Below are 7,800 nucleotides of genomic sequence, written 5' to 3'. Positions count from 1 at the left end.
GAATGGTCACATCTGGTGTCCCTGCTCAGACTTGGGCTGAGTCCCGGCTGGGGTCTGAGTGCAGAACTGGGGCCGGGGTGGGAAGGTATTATTACAGAAGAAAATGGGCACTGGGTCCTGTCCTTGAGAGCACCAAGAAGTGCAGGAGAGCGTGCCAATGAGGGAATGGTGCAGGACGGCCTCTCCCGCTCACAGACCAGCGGCGGGAGCGGGCGCGCGTGGGGGGTCGCCAGCCGCAGTCAGGGGCAGATGGCTCCATACGGGTCCCTCCTCTTCCTCCATTCGCCACCCTTTGAAGCCCTGCGTAGAATTTGCAGATAGGGAGCAGTCAATGGGGTTTTGGGGGCCGCTACAATGTAACCATTTGTATCTCTGGTGTTTCAAAGACACACCCTGCTTGCCGCTCCTCCGGGCTCACCAGCCTCACTGCCGTCTAGCGGGTCTTAAACCCCAGTTTTAGGTCTTCAAGGTGACTCATTTTTGTCAAAGAAGTGCTGTTTTCCGTCATCCAAAGTCGACCCCTTCTCTCTGTGCCCTTAGAGTCAAAGACTTTCCTGACAAAAGAGCTCACGTTGTCGAAGCCACATGTCCACGGCGACTTCCATTGGTAACTGGTCCCCAGTGCGCTGGGGCTCTGTGCCAGGGACACACCTGGGGAGTTGGGGAGGCAGCAGTGCTCGGGGTGAAAGCCAGATTGACCTGAAGCCATTGGTGGAGAAAGGGGAATCTGGGGTCAGGGCGCTTCGGGCCAAATGGTGGGAGCTGGGTGTGAGGACAGACCCTTACCCCACAGAGTCCTGGGCCTGGGGGCTCGACAAAAACACATCAACAGCGAGTGCTTGGCTGAGGTTGGTGGCCAGGTGTTGATAGGACGGTGACGTGCTCTCTGGGACGCTCTGCACTCAGCGTGCCCTAACTAGACCCATCAGTGCGCGCTTTGTTCATGAAATAAGGGTGTGTTGCTTCCCATCTTTTGTCTTGGTGGGTGAGCAGTACTTTTTTAGCAAGAAAGTTGTGGTTTGCAAAGCAAATTTACCATTGCTTGCAGCAGGGCTTGCGCTGAGATATGATCTACGTCGTCAACCTCCTGAGGCCAAATCTCAGTTTAGCTTCAAATATAAGTTTAGAAAATTGAAGTCTTAAGAGCTCACTGTTTAAATTGTAAACATCTTAATAAAAGCCCGCAGGAGTTCCTCGAGCCTAAATGCAGTGATAGTAGATTTAAGAATTGAAAGAAGCAAGGCTCTCCCTCCCTGACACTCCTGGCCTCCCCTGGACCTTGTCACGAGCTGCCCTCAGATGACACGAGGGGCATCAGCCTAGAGATGCCACCCCCTCAATGGGTCAGGGACACTCCTTCCGCCAGGGCAGCCCTGTTCCTCAGGATCACTCTCTGGAGACACATGTCCAGTTGCTTTGCTTTGGGCCAAGGAGAGAAGGCCCAGAAAGGGTAAGTGATGTCCAAAATCACACAGCCAAGGGCAAGAGTTTTCAGAGATGGAACTGGGGTCTGTGGCCGTTTGCCTGATGTGGCCCCAGCTCTGCTCCCAACGCCTCTGTGATGAGCGCTGGTGACCCATTCTCCTCATGCTTGTGACCACGATGTGCTGGTTGGTTGCTCATCACTTCCTTATGTATTGTGTGTCCCTCGGGAAGGAGTGACCAGGAGCTACACGCGCCTGCTGACTGCCACACGGTCAGCAGGTGCTCAGCAAACACGAGCTGAAGGATCCAGGGAATGGACGGAGCCCCTGTGTCACAACGGAGAGGCCCGATGTTGGGGCAGCTCACCACCAGGCAGCCCCACCTGGAAGCCAGGCTTTGGTTTTGGCACAAATGCATCTGTGTAGACTCCACTGAAATGCCTGTGTCTCTACTCCTGAGTCTGTGGGAGGAGAGCTGGTCTCCAGGCTCCCTCATGCCCTCCACGCGGTCACTCTCAGGAGGAGCTTCTAGTGCTCTGGGAGTGTCCCAGTTCAAGCTGGTCCCCTCAGGATCGTCCCCTCAGGCCTGTCCTGTCAGGGTCGTCCCCTCAGAGTCGTCCCCTCAGGCCTATCCCCTCAGGCCTGTCCCCTCAGGGTCATCCCCTCAGAATTGTCCTCTCAGAGTCATCCCCTCAAGCCCATCCTCTGGACCAGAGCCACCCACAGCTGCCAGAGAGAGGTGCAGGGGAGATCCCGCACTCAGGGCCATTCTGATGGTGGATGGAACCTCAGAGGAAAGGGGACTCCAGGAGAGGAAATGGTGGGGGTCACCACTGGCTGTGTCCCTCTGAGCTTGAGAGAAAGAAGATAGCCGACCCTCCCAGGGAGCTCCAGCCTGGCACCCGCTGGGCCTTCCCCATGCCGTGGGAAGCCCGCTCTGTGCGTCAGCCGGCCGTGAGCTCACCCCGGAGCAGGAGGAGGACCCCGGGGGAGCAGTCCTGTCCGGCCTCAGAGCAGCGGCTCCTGGGCAGCCAGAGGCCACTGGGCACCCCAACCGCAGAGCCAGCTGGGGTACCCCAGGCGTGTGCAGGGGCGCCCGCCAGCCCCGGCGGCCAGCTGCAGTTTTATTTAGCAAGTGGAACAGTCTGGGCTCCTGCGGGAAGGCGGCTCGGCTCCAGCGGCGGAGGGCTCTCCCGCCTGCTTCTGTCCTGACTTCCCTTACTGCAGTTACAAGAAGGTCCTCTCGGAATTAAAACCACTGAAGAAACAACTACTGAGAGGAATGCACAGACTCCCCGGTTCACGGGTTTGCTCAACACTTACCGAGGACGCCTCCCGGGCACCGTGTCCACTGCTGGGGAGACACAGCGCCTGTCAGCACGTAGCCTTCCTCGAGGCGGCGGGGTCACGGCGTCCCCTCTGCTCTCGTGGGAACGTCCACTGGGTCTTACCAAGCGCTGCTGGTTTTGTTTTGCTCAGGGCGGTGACGACAGGCCTGGGTCTTGCTGGCTTTGCCCCGATTGGCCGCAGCTGCCTGAGGAGTAACCCTGAAGTGGGCCCTGAAGCAGTCCCGGTGCCGTCCACAGATGGACTGGCCGGGGCTGAGGGCCCGCGAGGGGCCCAACGGCTCCAGGGAATGATGATGCTTGGGCCAGAGAGGCCTCCAAACGGCCCTACAAAATGTCATCCCGGGAATTTTCCTATGAACGAGTTCCTTCGATTCTGAAATCGGAAGTTTTGGGCCTGTGTGGAGGAGAGCGTCGCTGTACACAGAGGCCCCAAGAGTGCGGGGCACGTAAGAACCGGAGGTCCGCGGGCAGACTAAGCACCCCGTTATAAAATGTGTGTGTTCAAAGGGGCACAGCCCCAAGGGCTCAGGACCCCGAAGCCTGGAGCCTACAGATCCCATGGAAGGGTGGAGGGAAGGAAGGGTTTGAACAGAGGGCAACATGGGGACGACAGGCGCCAGGATGTGGGGGCCAGCAGGCTCACAATGAGGGTGGGCTGCAGAGGCTGGGGGGCCAGACGCATGTACAACCCAGTGAAGGGAAGGGCGGGTTCCCCAGGCGGCGAGCGGGCATAAGGCATTTGTAGACCTTTCTCTAGTGGGGTTTGTAGGCTGGGCTGTGGCAGGGAGACTGGGAGGAACGGCGCCACGGCAGCGCCGAGGGTCTCAGGGAGGAAGAAGCAAGTCGGGACAGTCCTAACAAGAGCTTGGCGTGCCTGGGCCCTGGGTGTAGACTCCTCGTGGTGGCCGACGCCCACACACGGCTGTCACGCGGGCGCAGAGATGGGCCCTGGCGCTCCTGGGTCCTGAGGCAGCCGGCCTCTTCCAACCTGCCTTCTTCCAACAGTGGGCTCAGCTGCTCCCCGTGGGCAAAGCCCGCCGGTCCGCTTCCACCCAGTGCTCTGGCCTGGGCTCTGAGTAACCGCGGTCGTGGGATGCTCCTTGACCCTGGCGTCCTGCCTCCGATCTCGGGGCCCAGCAGGCCCTCTCTACCTTCCACCAGGAGTCCTGGGTGCCAAATGCCTGCCCGGATTTGGGGGGTGAACATTGTTCATTTCATCTACTTTTTGCTTCTGCTTTGCCTATTGATTGTCACTTGAATTTCTTGACTATTCTTCCAGCACCACCTGTTGGGACCTGCCCAGGAACTTTGGCAAATTAATTCCAATTAGCACGATTGCAATCTCTGTGGGCTCCCTGTCTTAGCCCACGCCCAGGTGCCTCCTGGACTGTGAAGGGCAATAGGGAAAGGATGGGAAGAGGGAGGTTCGGTGGAGGCCGTGTGAGTGTCCTGGGGCTGCCGCACCGAAGTCCCCACCCTGGGTGGCTTCGGCAGCAGACGTCTATCAGCTCCCAACTGGAGGCCAGACGTGGAGATCAGGTGTGGGTGGCTGGTTCCTTCCCAGGCTGCAAGGGAGAACGCGGTCCAGGCCTCACCCAGCTTCCGGTGCTTGCCTGAAATCCTTGGGGTACCCCCATCCATGTCTGTGTCGTCACATGGCCTTCTCCCACACACAGTGTGTGTGTCTCTCTGCAAATTTCCCCTTCCCTTAGGGACACCCCTCCTACTGGATGAGGGCCCCGCAACCCTGGCAAGGCCTCATCTTCACTAATTGCAACTGCAATAACCCCGATCTCAAGTAAGGGCACATTCTGAGGTCCTGGGGCGAGACTCCAGCACGTGCATTTTGGGGCAATGCAGTTCGACCCCTGACAGGGGTCTGAGGTTGGCCTGCTAGGTTTGCTCCCCAGGCCGATGGCCAGTCAGTCAGGTGCACGCTCCTGGCGGGCCCTCCCATCCATCTCCCTGGTTGGATTTGACCTGTGTGGTGGGTTTCACTCCTTCTCCTGCCCTGGGACCCAGTGCCCCCTGGGTTCAGTCCTTCCCGCCATCCTCCTTCCTTTCTGTCCTTGTTGCTATCCATGGAGCTTTTTACCACAAAGCAGACTGAAGCTAGTCTGGTTTAAACAGAAGACGATCGAACATGAGTTTATTCTGTAACATGATCTTCCTTTATATCTCATCTGATCTAAGAAAAGTGACTAGTGAGACAGGACTTCTCTCAAAAAGTGCAGAAACGCACGCTGGCTGCTGGCCGCCTCGGGTGGGTCCCCACCGCCTCTGTGCAGCCTGGGCGTCTGGGCCCACGTGCGCCCCCCCAGGGGCAGGTGCACACAGGGGCGGAGCCCGCTCGCTCACACTGGGGGTGAAGGAGCAATTCCATGCGCTTGCTGCAGTGACCCAGCAAACCCCTGGCTCTGTGGGTGGGCCCAGTTGTGTTTTCAACTCCTGTGTGCCTCCCCGGGGGATGTGGCCCGAGGCGTCCAGCAGCCCCTACCAGTCGGCTCTCCCACGTCCCTCCCTGCAAGTCCGAGGAGCCAGCCTGGCCCGCCTTCCCGGGCCGCGCAGGACGGGCTTCCCTTCGTTGGCTCACCAAGTACAAGAATGGAAAAGCCTGAAGAGAAGGTGGCTTTTTTCCAGGCGGCTGGGCTTCCGTCGCCAAGACCACCTTCCTGTGCCGCACGGGTGGGTAGCTCCGCGTCCAGACAGTGGCATGTTCCCAGCATCCCCTGGGCCGCACTGCCCCTGCCTCTGAGGAATGAGCTGGTGTCCCCAGAGCTCCCCGGGCACTGCACGCAGATCATGAGGCTCCGGAGAGCAGTGCCCATGACTCAGCCGGGGAGGAATGTGCTCCTTGGCCCACGAGGCGGGGAGCTGGTGTTGGCATCCCCTCTCCTCACACGTGTGTGTCCAGGCGAGGCCGCCCTGCCATCCGGCTTCGTCCAAGGCCGGCCGCTAAGGACCGTGGCCAGGGTGGGGCGAGCATGGGAAGGGGCTGCAGCGGGCCCGCCCCTCAGGCCAGACTCTCAAGGGTTCGTGGAGGAGCTCCTCGTGGAGCACTCCCAGCAACACCTGGGAAGTGGGAGAGAGACATGGAAATTCTGGGCAGATTTTGCCAAAGGCCATTTAGGCTTTCATCTTGCGAACTTCAGGTTAGGTAAAGCAAGCCGCTGTTGCTGCTGGTGGGGGGGCTGAGTTTCGGCCGGTCACACCTGGGGAGACAGCTTGGGCCCAGGTGACACATGGCAGAGGGCAGCAGCCCCTGAGTCACCAGTCTGCATCCCACACCGGCCCAGCCCTGGGGGCCCAGCCTGACCCAGGCTCCCTGTGGGGGTGCCAAGAGCATGTGAGGCTACCCCACGGATCTTGGCCTTCCATGGCGCGGGCAGGCTCGATACCACGTCAAACAACCCAGCCAGTGTCCTTGAATGCTGAATGAACAGGCAGACCCCCCACATGTGGGAATGTGGGTGCAAAGCTGAAAACAGGCTGACCCTCTGCGGCACCTGCTCCCAGGGGACCTGGGCTCAGCCCAGCCCGGCCGCGGCCGTGGGCCGTGAGACCACAGCACTCCACGTTAGCTGGCGGTAACAGTTCACCCCCCACCACTCACGGTGACGAGGCCTGACGTCCGGACCCCTGCAGGTCTGTGCCTGAACAGGACATGAGTGAGCACTCATTTCCCCAGCCCCTTCTCGTCCCTCTCTGTCCGTGGCCTGGCACCCCGTTCCCACTGCCGTGGACTCAGTCGGTGACGAGCCTAGACCCCCCGAACCTTGTGCTCCGGGAGCCACCACCCGGCAGTCAGACGAAGACACGTGGGCTGACGATGGACTAGAAGCCTCCGCGAGCGGCCGGGGGGACATCAGGACCATCCCGGATGCCTGAAACCTGGCTTTGAGGTTAGCGCAATTCCAGGGGTGCTGTAGGAATACCAGCTCCCCTCCGACTGCTGATTCACGCCCATGAGTCTCCAGATCCTGTTAGATTCCCTCACGCGAACGCACGGCATAAGCCAGGCCGGACGAGGAAGGCGGGCCGGCCGTCGGCACCAGCGTCGGGATGACCGAAAACAGAACAAGGCTGTTTCTTGCCTCAGTTTCGCGTGTCGTACAGTTTGGCCTCAAAAGCCCCAGAAAGAGCCAAGCCGAATCAGCAGGTGGTAACTTCTGAGCCCCCGGCGGCCGGCCAAGTGGGCACCCAGGTGTCCGGGCATGTGGGAGGAGATGGGGTTACCCTCAGGGGGCCTCCTGTCTCGTCCAGCTCTGCCAGGACCACCCTCCCCCAGATGCACGTCCCAAGGGGCCTCACCCAACCCCGGTGAGGGGCACAGAGACGCCCGGACCAGGACCAGGGTCGCTCCTGAACCACGCCTTGTTTACCCTCCCGAATGCGGAGTAGTGGGCAGGAAGCGCATGGAGATCACGTGGTTCACCGGCTCCTGATCAATTCCCTGAATCCTACCCCCTCACCCCTGCACCAGCCACCCCCGCCGGCTTCGAAGTCGCCTTGAGTTGCAATTACATGGGGGGGGCGGTGCTTCCACACTGGAGTCCTGTCTCCCCTCACCCCTCCACCCCAGGCAAGTGTCTTTCCCTCCTCCCTCCCGTCCCTTCTCCCCCTGCTCCTCCCTCTCTACCCCCTTGTCCTCCCACTTCCCCCTCCTCCTTCTTCTTCCTCCCTACCCCCTCCCTCCCCTCCCCCTACCTCCTCTTCCCCCTCCCCCTCCTCCTCCTCTTCCTCCCCTCTCCCCTCCTCCCCTTCCCCTCCCTCCCCCTCCTCCTCCTCCCCTCTCCCCTCCTCCCCTTCCCCTCCCTCCCCTCCCCTTCCCTCCTCTTCCTCCTCCCCTCCCCTCCTCCTCCTCCTCCCCCTTCCCCCTCCCTCCCCTCCTCCTCTTCATCCCCCTTCCCCCTCCCTCCCCTCCTCCTCCTCATCCCCCTTCCCCCTCCCTCCCCTCCTCCTCCCTCCTCCTCCTCCCCTCCCCTCCTCCTCCTCATCCTCCTCCTCCCCTCCCCTCCTCCCCCTCC

This window comes from Phoca vitulina, unplaced genomic scaffold (assembly GCF_004348235.1).
Source record: "Phoca vitulina isolate PV1807 unplaced genomic scaffold, GSC_HSeal_1.0 scaffold27, whole genome shotgun sequence".
Lineage (NCBI taxonomy): Eukaryota > Metazoa > Chordata > Mammalia > Carnivora > Phocidae > Phoca > Phoca vitulina.
The sequence above is the reverse complement of the archived record's forward strand: the minus strand, read 5'-3'. Positions refer to the sequence as shown.